Source organism: Lupinus angustifolius, unplaced genomic scaffold (genome assembly GCF_001865875.1).
Source record: "Lupinus angustifolius cultivar Tanjil unplaced genomic scaffold, LupAngTanjil_v1.0 Scaffold_62_9, whole genome shotgun sequence".
In the NCBI taxonomy this organism is placed as follows: domain Eukaryota; kingdom Viridiplantae; phylum Streptophyta; class Magnoliopsida; order Fabales; family Fabaceae; genus Lupinus; species Lupinus angustifolius.
The window spans coordinates 660-13,894 of NW_017723053.1; the positions used below are offsets into that span (position 1 = coordinate 660).

Sequence of the window (13,235 nt, forward strand, 5' to 3'; positions counted from 1 at the left end):
TTTTAAATGACATTATGGTTAGATATTTTATATATAATGTCAAAGGGGATAACTATATTAAACGATATTGTTGTATCAGTGATGTTGTTTGGACATAATCACAAGACTAGATAGTATTCTATACTTTATTTTGGTTGCAAATATCACTTTCAGCAAAAACAATGTTTTGAGCCAAGTTCTGTTGAGGAAGTTTGAGAAGTCTAATATGGTTAGTTGGTGGGTTTTCCAGGTACATATATCTCAAGTGGGTAAAGATAGAATGAGGATATCATGGATCACAGAAAGTCCAACCCCTACAGTAGTTTTTATGGTCTAACTCTATCGACTATTAACTTGAATACCACTGGACATGTGAAATCATATACTTACCTTAAATATAAGTCTGGAGATATTCATAATGTCTTAATTGGTCCTCTGAAACCCAATTATATCTACCACTATCATTTGGGTCATTCTTCCAAAGCATACTCTTTCAAGACTGCACCTTCTCAATTTCCTATCAAGTTTGCAGTTGCTGGTAATTACTCAAAAAATTATAGCACACCCATTTCAGCATTTTATGAGAAATTGTTATGTAAGTGATTTTTTTATGCATGATTGAGTTTTATGTTTTCTTTTTAATACACCATCTTTCTATGTTCTCTCTTTAATGTCAAGTTTACCTTCTTTTTTTCCCACTTATCCACATCACAATATTCTTCAGGAATGTACAATTTTATTCTAAATTAAGATACCGCATAAGGTGAAGAAAAACATCTATAATAAATTTTAGTTGATTAAAATGATGATGTAATTTACATTAAGTTAAGCATAATACTTTTTATTATTTAGAAGTAAACTCACTTTAAAAACTTTCATTCTAAAATGTTTTTAATATTTCAAATACAAAATGAGATAGCATGTCTCATGTAAGTGAAATATCATATTTGAGGTGTTAATTAAGGTACTTTCACCCCGTGTTGTGAAAACTGGCTTGGACTGCCCGGTTCAACTGGTTGGACCGGGAATTGGCCATCAGACTAGTTCGAGCCACATGTTAGATCGGGTATGCTTTGGAATTGGTGAGAACCAATTTGACTCGGGTGAGTTAAGTAAAAATCGGTTACTCGGCTGGTTCTTGGTTGAATCAGTGAGTCACTTTTTATTTAAAAAATATTAGAAACTCAAAACGACGTCATTTTGACTGAGGTTTTTGGTATTAAAAAAAATAAAATTATGCCATTTTGTGCAGTATATTTAAAAAAAAAAACCAAAACGATGTTATTTTCGTCTAAAATAATTTTAAACTATGTTGTCCTCTATAATAGTCATCGTTGCCTCTGTTGCTCTCACTATATATTGCTGCTTCTTTTGTTTATTACTCATTATGCTCTTCATCATAGCTACCTACAATTTTCAGTAAAACTATATATGCAAAACGATTTTTGATTTTGTTGTCTATCACATATACAATATTAATATATTATACATAAATATATACAATAAACCTTATATGAATTATGAATATGCACTAGGCAGGAGATCTTGGACAATATTAATATATTATACATAAATATTAATATATTATACAATACACCTTTCGTTTTCTAAGATTTATGTATATGCACTACGCAGGAGATCTTGGACAAACAAAGTGAACTCAATCGACTTTGGATCATATAAGCAAGTCAAACTATGACATGCTGCTATTACCAGGGGACTTAGCCTATGCAAACTTTGTTCAATATCAATGGGATTCATTTGGTCGTTTGGTTGATCCATTAGCAAGCCAAAGACCATGGATGGTGACACAAGGCAACCATGAAGTTGAGAAAATTCCACTGGTTCATCATACTCCATTCACAGCTTTCAATGCAAGGTGGAAAATGCCACATAAAGAGAGTGGATCAGACTCTAACTTATACTACTCTTTTGATGTGGCTGGAGTTCATGTTATCATGTTAGGATCTTACACTGATTTTCACAGTGAATCTAAGCAGTATAAATGGTTTCAAAGGGATTTGAAGAAGGTGAATAGGAAAAACACTCCTTGGTTTGTGGTGCTGGTTCATGCCCCTTGGTATAATTCTAACACTACTCACCAGGATGAAAAGGAATCAGTTAATATGAAGGCTAGCATGGAAGATTTGCTCTATCAAGCTAGTGTTGATGTTATTTTTGAAGGGCATGTTCATGCTTATGAGGGTTTTGTAAGTACTTTTCAATTATGTTTTTATTGTTATAAGAATTCACTTTAACACACTATATATTATGAAATTCTTATATCTTTTAAAAGGAAAAAATATTTTGTTTTATACTTCATTTTCATGGGGATATTATATCAGTTGAAGTTTTACTTAATTACTTGAAATTACACTTCTTTAAAAATTATACAAAATGAGGTGGTGAGTATAATTGAGTTTAAATCGAATATAATTGAACCAAACTGTAATTTCTCATTTTCATTATGCACCTACAACCCCAGTTATAATATTAAACGAATGTTATTGTAACAAGTAATTATCAAGGCAACTCAAAATTTATATAAGAAGAAGAAGATGTATTAGATATAGCTCTTGAATATAAGAGATTCAAGGCTGGTTCAAGTACATAGAGGAATTTTACACAGAAAAATAGGGAAAGAAGAAGGAAAAGAAATTCCTTTTGCAGAGGGAATAATCATATCACTCATTTTCTACCCACTCATTACATAATCATCCCATTTATTATTTTTCCTTTTCACACGCCTACTTCTTCTTATGATTTCAGCCTCCACAATGTTAGCCACGTGTCCATTGGTTATAACCAATTCATCATTGCCTCTGCTCCCAATAGAATTTTTGCTGTCCGTTTTCTCTTTCTTTCCACGTGTTACAATACTCCCTTCTTCGAAATCAACCTTGTCCTCAAGGTTGAAATGTGGATGAGAAGCTTGAAACTCGTCCAAGTCTTCCGAAGTGGCTTCCCTGGCATCAACAACATCCCATTGAACTAAGATTTGGGGTACTTCTCTAGAATTCTGGTTTATCATGCGAGTCTTGATGATGTTTAGTGGCTGCAACACAAGACCTTCTTGTATAGTGGTTAATGGCAATGGAAAATATGGTTGAGGTGAACTGCCATGGAATCGTTTCAATACAGAGATATGAAACACATGATGAATTCTTGCTGACATTGGTAGTTGTAACTGATAAGCAACCGCACCAATTCTTCGCAACACTGGAAATGGACCAAAATATATCAAACTGAGTTTGTGATTCTTCCTTAATGCCACCGAGTGTTGTCTATAGGGCTAAAGTTTGACTAAGGCTAAGTCACCCACCTCCAATTCACACTCCCTTCTCTTCTTATCTGCCTGCAATTTCATATAGTTCTGAGACTGCAACAAATTTTGTTTAAGTTGTCACAGTAACTATGCCCAAGGAAGCATCTTCACCCATGATTTAGGATTATAAAAAACAAAGCATCTTAAATACATTTCTAATGTTTTGTTCAAATTTTTAGTTTGACCATCAGACTGTGGATGATAGGAGGAACTCATAGCCAACTTAGTACCTTGAGCAGAGAAGAGATGTTATCAGAAGGAGCTGACAAAAACCCTGTCCCTATCTGGAACAATAGATTTTGGAATACCATAAAGTTTAACCACATTGTTGATGAATGCTTCAGCCACTGATTTACTATTAAAATTAGGTTTGAGTGGAATGAAGTGACCAAACTTAGAGAGTCTGTCAATCACTACTAGGATAATGGTAAGGCCATTAAAAGAAGGCAGATTAGTAATGAAATCCATGGCAAGATCCTCCCAAATTTGTTGTGGAATTGGCAAGGGATGAAGCAACCCAACTGGCATAGCATTTGCCACCTTAGCTTGTTGGCAAATGGAACATTCTCTCACAAAGGTTCTGATTTCTTGTTGCATCTTTGGAAAAATGAACTGAGAAGTTAGTGCAGCCACATTTTTAGTCATACTAGCATGACCTCCAAGTTTAGAACCATAGAATTCTGCCAACAATTTAGATTTAAACTCCTAATCAGTAAGAATCATAAGTCTTCCTTTGTATAACAACACTTCTTGCCAAAGTGTATACTTTGTATATTGTTTCTCATCCTGTGAAACTGCAGCATGTAATTGGTTGATGTGCACATCTTTAAGTTGCAAAGCAAGCAACTCTTCTAACCAAGCACTAATAGGTTAAGACCAAGCTATCAATAGACTTCTTGATAATGCATCTCCTACAATGTTGTCCTTGCCTGGTTTGTACTGAATAGTGAAATCATAACCTAAGAATTTAGGCAACCATTGTTGTTGTTCAGGTGTTTGTAAAGTCTGTTCCAACAACTCCTTGAGGCTCTTTTGATCAGTTTTAATAACAAACTTGTGACCTAAAAGATAATGCCTGAATTTAGCTAAAGATTCAATGATTGCAAAAAATTCTCTGGCATAAGTAGATTGCTTTTGCATTCATGGAGACAATTTCTTAGGGAAAAAGGCTATAGGATGGTGATCTTGACTATGAACTGCACCAATACCAGACCCTGATGCATCAGTTTCTAACATGAAAGGGGCAGCCAAAACTGGAGTTGTAGTCATTGCTTGTTTTAACTGCAAAAATGAAACATTGGCTGATGGAGACCATTTGAAGGAGTCTTTTTTAAGCAATTGTGGTGTAATTCTTAACAAATCTCCTGTAGTAATCAGTAAGATCCAAAAAACTCTTACGTTTCTTCAGATGGCTTGGTTGAGGCCACTGTTGAATAGCTTCCAATTTACTAGTTTCCATAGCAACCCTTTCACCCGAAAGTGTATGGCCCAAATATTCAATATGTTGGACTCCAAAGGAACACTTAGAAAACTTGGCAAACAAATTATGATGTTGTAGTATCTGTAAAACCAACTCTAATTGAATCAAGTGATCTGACCAAGAAGAACTATAAACCAATATATCATCAAAAAACACAAGAACAAATTTCCTCAACAGACCTTTGAAAATTTCATTCATGAGACTTTGAAAGGTTGCAGGGGCATTAGTCAAACAAAAAGGCATGACCAACCATTCATAGTGGCCTTGATGAGTTCTAAAGGTTGTCTTGCATCGATCTGTAGGATTCAAAAGAATATGATGATAGCCTGATCTTAAATCCAGTTTGGAGAAGAAACAAGCACCAAAACGTTCATCAATTAATTCATCCACAGTAGGGATGGAAAATGAATCCTTAACCGTAATGGCATTGAGGGCTCTATAATCAGTAAAAACTCTCCAAGACCCATCATTTTTCTTTATTAAAATGATAGGAGAAGAGAAGGGGCTCCTACTTGGTTGAATGATGCTTTGTGCTAACATTTCAGTTACCAATTTCTCAATTTCCTCCTTCTGATTGTGAGGATATCTATATGGTCTAACTTTTACATGATCATAGCCTTGTAATAAAGGAATAGACTGATCATGGGTCCTGGATGGTGGAAGTGACTTAGGTGTAGCAAAACCTCACTATAAGTGAGCAAAAATAAGGCTAATTCGGGTTCCATATCACCAGGTAAGTGCTTGAATGGAATAGAAGTGGAACCTTCCTCAACTACTTGCATACTGAAAATTTCAGCAATTGAATTAGTGTGTACCATCCTTCTAATATGATGAAGCTCGGCTTGAGCAGGAGCTAAATCTTGAACACCTTGAGAGAAGTGAACCTGCCTTGCCACATAAATTTCAACTGCAAAGCCTCATAATCAGCAATATGAGATCCAATAGTCTTGAGCCAACTAGCACCTAAGATCACATCAGCTCCAGAAATTGGTAAGAGAAAAACATGAATGTGAAATGAATTCCCTTGAGCTTGCACCGGGATTTGCTGAATCAATCCTTCAACATTCATATAGTTGCCATTCCCCACCATCACCTTGAACATAGGAACTGGTTCTATAGGTAGTTTAAGGAACTTGGCCACTCTTGGTTGCAAGAAATCATCTGAACTGCCTCCACCAATCAAAACAGTAATAGGAAGCTTATCAATATGAGCCAAAAATCTAATAGTACCCACACCCATACCACCTTTTAATGCATTCAATGACAAATGGTGATCCTGCACTAGGGTATGGTCAATGTTTTCAACAGCAGATGGCATCTCAGAGTTCATGACCACAGAGTCTACAAGATCTTCCTCCAATTGTAAGAACAATCATTGCTTATTAGGACATTTGTGATTAAAAGCGAATTTGTCATCATAGAAATAACACAAGCCTTCCTCTCTTCTTAATTGCGTTTCAACAGGGCTGATTTTCCTAACATTAGGATTTCTCAAGGGAGGACCCCCTGGGGTAGGTAATAAACCTGAAGCATTATGCCTAACCCCATTAGAGCCCACAGTAGAAGACCCGAAACTAGGAGAAGTGTGAGTTATAATGGGAGAGTACTTATGTGTGTAATTAGAATTAAAGACTTTAGACACAGATGTGTATCTCTCCTCATAAAGTCTTGCTAAAGCGACAACTCTGAACAAAGTAGGTGGGGCCATAACCACTACATCATGACGGACTTCCTTCTGTAAACCCCCCACAAAACAATTGAGTAATGCTTCATCATTTAAACCTACTGATCTATTAGCCAAGGCCATAAACTTGAGATCGTAATCAGAAAGAGAACTTGTTTGGGTCAATTTGAACAACTCCACCATTGGACAATCATAAGGAGAAGGACCAAACTGAGATTCTAAGGCTCTAGTAAGATCTAACCATCTATTGATGGCTGAAATTCTGTGCAACATTTGAAACCAAGGCACCACATCTTTGTCAAAGCGCATAGCCGCAATGTCCACTCGAGACACATCAAGTGTGTTGTGATAGGTAAAGAATTTCTCGGCCTTGAAAATCCACTCCAACACAGGGGTTGTGCCATCAAAGTGAGGAAAACTAAGCGATATGTCCTTGACTGGAAAGGCAGGAGGCACTAGAGCAACAAGTGAAGTTCTTGAGTTCGAATTGCTTCCATCAGGGTGAGAAGTATTCATCAAAATTTGTTGTAAAGCAAGTTGAATCTGATCCATACGATCATTATGTTCCCTGAATCGAAGATTCATCGTCTGAGTTAGACGATGAAGCTCATCCGAGTGAAAGGTCATTGTAGCCTGTAAATTATTTAATCTAATGTTCTTAGCCATGGAAGCTTAATGAAAGCACCAAATGTAACAAGTAATTATCAAGGCAACTCAAAATTGATATAAGAATAAGAAGATGTATTAGATATAGCTCTTGAATATAAGAGATTCAAGGCTGGTTCAAGTACATAGAGGAATTTTACACAGAAAATAGGGAAAGAAGGAATAAGGAAAAGAAATTCCTTTTGCATAGGAAATAATCATATCACTCCTTTTCTACCCACTCATTACATAATCATCCCATTTATTATTTTTCCTTTTCACATGCCTGCTTCTTCTTTTGATTTCAGCCTCCACATTGTTAGCCACGTGTCCATTGGTTATAACCAATTCATCATTGTCTCTGCTCCCAACAAAATTTTTGCTGTCCATTTTCTCTTTCTTTCCATGTGTTACAGTTATTGACACAATTAGCTGAAAAGCTAAGTGTAAGTTGAGTAGGGAGTTATTAAAAGATTGTGATTGATAAAATAGTTGTTGAATTGAAGATATTTGATAAAGAATTGATTACTACTTAATAAATGTAAACTACTTCAATTTTGGTGACTTATAAATCACAAGCTATTTTTTTAATTTATCAAAACATAGCTTATGTGTTTTTTGAAAGAGTTTATTATTTCATCATGATTGTTTGAATAATTTCACTTAATATACATCATGCTTTTATTTCATTATGGTCACTTATTCTGCTGCTTTCTGTTTGGAGTTTTAGAATTTAAGCTAGTTGTAAATGTTTTTTTCCTTCTCCATTTGCAGACTCGGGTATACAAAGACAAAGGTGACAAGTGTGGTCCTATATATATCAACATTGGGGATGGGGGTAACCATGAAGGCCTCACCACTAAGTAATTAACATTATAATTTGAATTGTTCCTTTTAGTATTCTTAATTTTCAGCATTGAAAATATTACTAGAATTTAGCTATATGTTAAGTTCTTCATGATATTAAATGATTTTCTATGATATGTGCCTATAGGTACATAAACCCCAAACCAAACATCTCATTATTGAGGGAGGCTAACTTTGGACATGGGACATTAGAAATCTTTAATGCAACACATGCACTTTGGAATTGGCATAAGAATGATAATAATGAAGCAGTTGTTAGTGACTTTGTATGGATGACAAATCTATCCTTAGAAACTTCTTGTAAAGTGTTATATTTATGAAAATAATATTCCTAATTGTCCAATTGCATATATATATATATATATATATATATAATATATATATATATAGAGGCAAGATGGTAGTTAACGGTGTTATTTTTGTTTATTATTGTTGAGCATTTCTATAAATAAAAAATACCTATCGATTTTGGTTGAAGTATCAAAATTCTATTCCCTCATCAATACCTTTTTCTATTAGAAAATAAAGTTTATTAATTAAATATCAAAGATACAAAAGTAAGGCTTAGGATACAATGTGAAGAGAAAGAGATTACCTAACATCGTAAAATAAGAGAAACAAATTAGAACAATTACTTGAGATATTCATGAGGATGGTTAGCACAGTGAGAGTATGGCATGGAAGATTTGCCTCGTCTTTCGTTGTTCCATAAGTAGGATTTCACCTTCATAATTTATGTAATCCGTTGGTTTGAGTTTTCATTTGATTTGAAAATAAAATCATTTCTAGCTAACCAAATAGATCAAATCGTGGCTAGCCAAATAATGCTCTAAAAGTTTTGGTGCCTTATGTTAATTGGCATACTCATATGCACGTTGAAGTGAGATAGTGAATTTGATAGAAGAACGACATTGTATCCCAAATATTGATAAATGGATTGCCAAATAGAATAGATAAACCAAAAAGTGAAGAAAAAGTGTATGCAAGATTATGGATGTTGTTACAAAGCCTGCATAGTGATTCTCCATCCTAAGGTGCAAAGCCTCGCCTAGTCAAAGCATCCATGGTGTCCTGAAAGAATCTCCATGTGAAGGCACTAGCCTTCAGAGGTGCCTTGAATTTCCATAATTTCAAATGATTATATTGTGCTCCTATAGGTTGCCTTGTTGAACAAGATGTTTATAAGCTGATTTGACAAACTACTGTTTGCTTTTGTCAAAGGTCCACTACCACGAGTAAAATTTGTTTTCTTGTAAAAAATAATTATGAAAGTCTCGCAAAAGAGTGTTGATTTGCTCATGTTCCCAAACAAATGATTGCATTCTCCTAGTGATGTTCTACTCCCACTTCCCCTCTGAACATCTCCCGATATCTTTTATTAATGTGTCCATGCACAAACTTAGGTTGTACAATCTAATATATCTAGATATCAAGCTTTCAAACCAATTCAAATATCTTGCTAAAATTTGGTATTTGTCTCATCCCCTACTTTTCCTACAACTCCTTCAGAGTATCAGAATTCACCTTTAACAACGGTCATTCAACAACGAACGGTCAGTATGATACTTGTTGCTCAAAAAAATTCTTATAGAAGACATCATTAATAGTACCAAATATAATATCATCATATATTATATGTTAACATAAGATTAGTAGATCTAAATTCTAAGATTTATTCTTCAAATAACTTGTAAGATTTATATGTATGCACTATGCAAGAGATCTTGGACAAGCATAAAGTAGTAATCTACTTTGGATCATATAAACAAGTAAAACTACAACATGTTGTTATTACCAGAGGACTTGTCCTATGTAGACTCACGTCAAAATCTATGGGAGTCATTTGGTCGTTTGGTTGATCCATTAGTAAGCCAAAGACCATGGATGGTGACCCAAGGCAACCATGAAATTGAGAAAACTCCAGTGGCTCACAGTGGGCGTTTTAGAGCTTACAATGCAAGGTGGAAATGGCATATGAAGAGAGTGGATCAGACTCTAACCTCTACTACTCTTTTGATGTGGCTGGTCTTCATGTTATCATGTTAGGATCTTACATTGATTTTGACCGTGAATCTAATTAATATATGGCTTCAAAAGGACTTGGAGAATGTGATTAGGGAAAAGACTCCTTGGGTTGTGGTGCTAGTTCATGCCCCTTGGTATAATTCCATCAATGCTCATCAGGTGAATATGAATTGATTGATATAAAGGCTAGTATGGATTATTTGCTCTATCAAGTTTGTTTTGGTGTTGTTTTAGAAGGGCACGTTGATGCTTATGAGCAATTTGTAAGTACTTTCCAATTATGTTTTTATAATTACAAATCTCACTCTAAGGTTGCTGCTTAGTGACTTTGAACATCCAATTTTGTCCGGCCTAAAAAAATTTTCTTTAAAATTATTCTAAAAAAATAATGATAATAAATAAAGAAAAAACTGAATGTGTTAAAAATTTGCTTTCATCAATGTTCGATTATCAAATAAGTTAAATATTTGAAAACATATAAACTTGATCAAATCATATCAATTTGTTTAGGTTGCATGAATCACCTCAACAAGAGTTAAATTTTTAAAGATTCAACAAAAATTAAAACAAATCAAAGATTGAATTATGAAAATGCAAATTGTATCAAACCGATTGAGTTGCATTTTTATAATTGCGATGTGAATAAGGTATGAATTTCATTTTTTATATTAATTTTTGTTTTTTTAAATAAAATAAAATAAAAATGATTTTTAAGAAGGTTAATGATCCTTGAAATATTCCATAACAAAAACATATTCAAAAGAAGTAATTCTGAGATTGTGCATTAAGTATCTTCTATGATATTTATAAGATTTAGAAACATCAATTTTATCTGATGCAATAATCTTAAGATGATGCAAAATCACTACAAAAATGGGACTTCAACTGATTTTATTTTGAGAGCCAAATATTTATGTTTTACTCACTAGGGGTATTACAATAATTTTTGGGCTTTAGAAAATTATTAATCACTAAAATATATTTTTTTGGAACAAGAAGAAATTTCTATTACTAAAACGGATAAGTACAAGTCGATCAATCGTACAGGCTATTACACCAAAGGACTAGTATGGTCCCTACAATCAACTAGAGTTAAGTTTATCATAATACATTTTCACTCAATTATGTAAATTAACTCTATCAACTAGAAAATATATACTTTTAGTGTTATAAAACTCAAATAACATTCAATTTGAATTTTTCAATAATTTTAAATTTGATTTTTATGTGTGAATGAGGATTTATTACATTATTAGAAATTACAATTTCTATTTAAGCATGTGCTGAAATTCATTACAAAATAAAATCTCTACTCACTCCTTATTTTTTAAAATAAAACAAAGAAAAACTTCACTGAAATAAATACAATTATATGCAATAATATAGGAGGATTCTTCTCACATTTTAGATTAGGAAAAAATATTTCATCATTGATTTCAAGATATATGCGTGACACTATAAATAGTGCACCTTCCCCAATAAAAAGACAGCAATTTCCAGACAAAAAAAGCTCCACATGGAAGAGAGAGAAAAAAAAAGTCCAGAAAGTAAAAAGTTGTTTTGTTTCATATGTTTCTTATAATGGTAATAGAAAACATAATTAAAGTAAAAGTACATAACTTTAAATTATCACTTAAATGCAAATATTTTTTTACTAAAAAATGTAATTTTAAATAAAAACATAAAGCATATCAAATGTCTAATATATTTCCATGAACACAATATTACTTCACAATTATGAATTAACTAATATAACATCACCCCTTAAGAATATAACATCACAATTACGACAAAAAAATATGTTTAGTTATTATTGTATATATACTTAAGAATTGTGGGTTTGGATACTTGCTTGTTTGAGTACCTTGTTATCCAGATTTGAATCCATTCAATAGCGGATTTTAAAATCTTCGATTTCAACTACCCATTGTTCTAAAATCACAGGGCCAAACCCAACCCATTGTGGGTATTATTGGCGAGTACCTGCGTATTAGACTACTCATTTGTAAAGAAGATCTTGCTCCTGACCTTGACACAATTTTGATGAAGACACCGACATCACATAATGAAGAAAAGGAAGAATACTTATGAAGACAATAAAGATAAAGCTTCAAGAAATTAGAGTCTAAGTCTATAAGTAATTTTATCCTTATACTCTATAATATACAATAGTAGTAATTCTCAAAGGTATTTTAAAAGAAAATTGAAAACTACAAGTATAAATGAAAACAATTTTCAAAAATACTATGTAACAGGTTACTGGATCTAAGTAACAGGTTACTGTGACTAAGTAACAAATTATCATAACTAAGTAACAGGTTACATGAGTGAGAAACGAGTTACCCAACAAAAAATGAACAGAGTAATCGATTACACTGTTGGAGAATTTCTCCATCCGAAATCCATAGATGAAACACAGAAGTCCTTATGACCATGGCTTTGTTCCCATAACCTAATGTTTATGCCCATACATAAACCCAAATGGAACAACCATGGTCCAGACCGAAGAAACCCCAAATGAGTTCATGGTGAAGACGAAGAACATACCTTGTTGAGTCATTTCCAGAATCTCGAAGGTATGAGGGTGAGATGATCTTCCAGATGTTAGAGCCCGAATGGTTTTCCTTATGCTTCTCTAGAGGGAAATGAGAATGCTTGGTTCTTGAGATTTTTTCTTATGGTGTCTTCTTTTTTCTCTCTTATGTGTGAGGAGTATGCCTTATATGGATGAGTGGATAGTGTTATCCTATTCTGGATAACACTATTCTCATTCTACCTTATTCTCCTCCACCTTTACACTTGAAAACCTGTTGCTCTACAAATGGGGACCATAACCCATAAAAGTAACCCCGTAGTGGTTACTACTACTTTAGTTGCAATAATTCTGATTCAGTCCCTTCATCAAATCAGAAATTGCCTGAAGGTATCTACACTTATTATTATTTCATGACACATATGCCCTTAGCCACCAAATTAATTACTTAAGATCATTTTATATTTTGGCTAATTACATAATGGCCATAACACAATTATAGAATTATATTTGTGACCCATAAATTGTCAGAAATTCTAACAATCTCCAATTGGTCACACATATGATTCTCCGCACGTGTTATCCTTATTGCGCACTTAAATATTGCCATTATGACTTAGGCATATCCAAATTATCTCGTCCATTAGTCCTATCTCCATATCGAATCATAGTGAACTTTGCCATATTAATCATACAC

At 33.6% G+C, this 13,235-nt stretch overlaps 2 pseudogenes; both read left to right on the plus strand.

Annotated features, from left to right (window-relative positions):
- Positions 1-259: 259 nt before the first annotated feature.
- On the plus strand, positions 260-8,310 carry LOC109339242 (annotated as a pseudogene).
- A 1,422-nt stretch (positions 8,311-9,732) lies between these two features.
- Positions 9,733-13,235, plus strand: part of LOC109339235 — a 10,415-nt pseudogene continuing 6,912 nt past the window's right edge.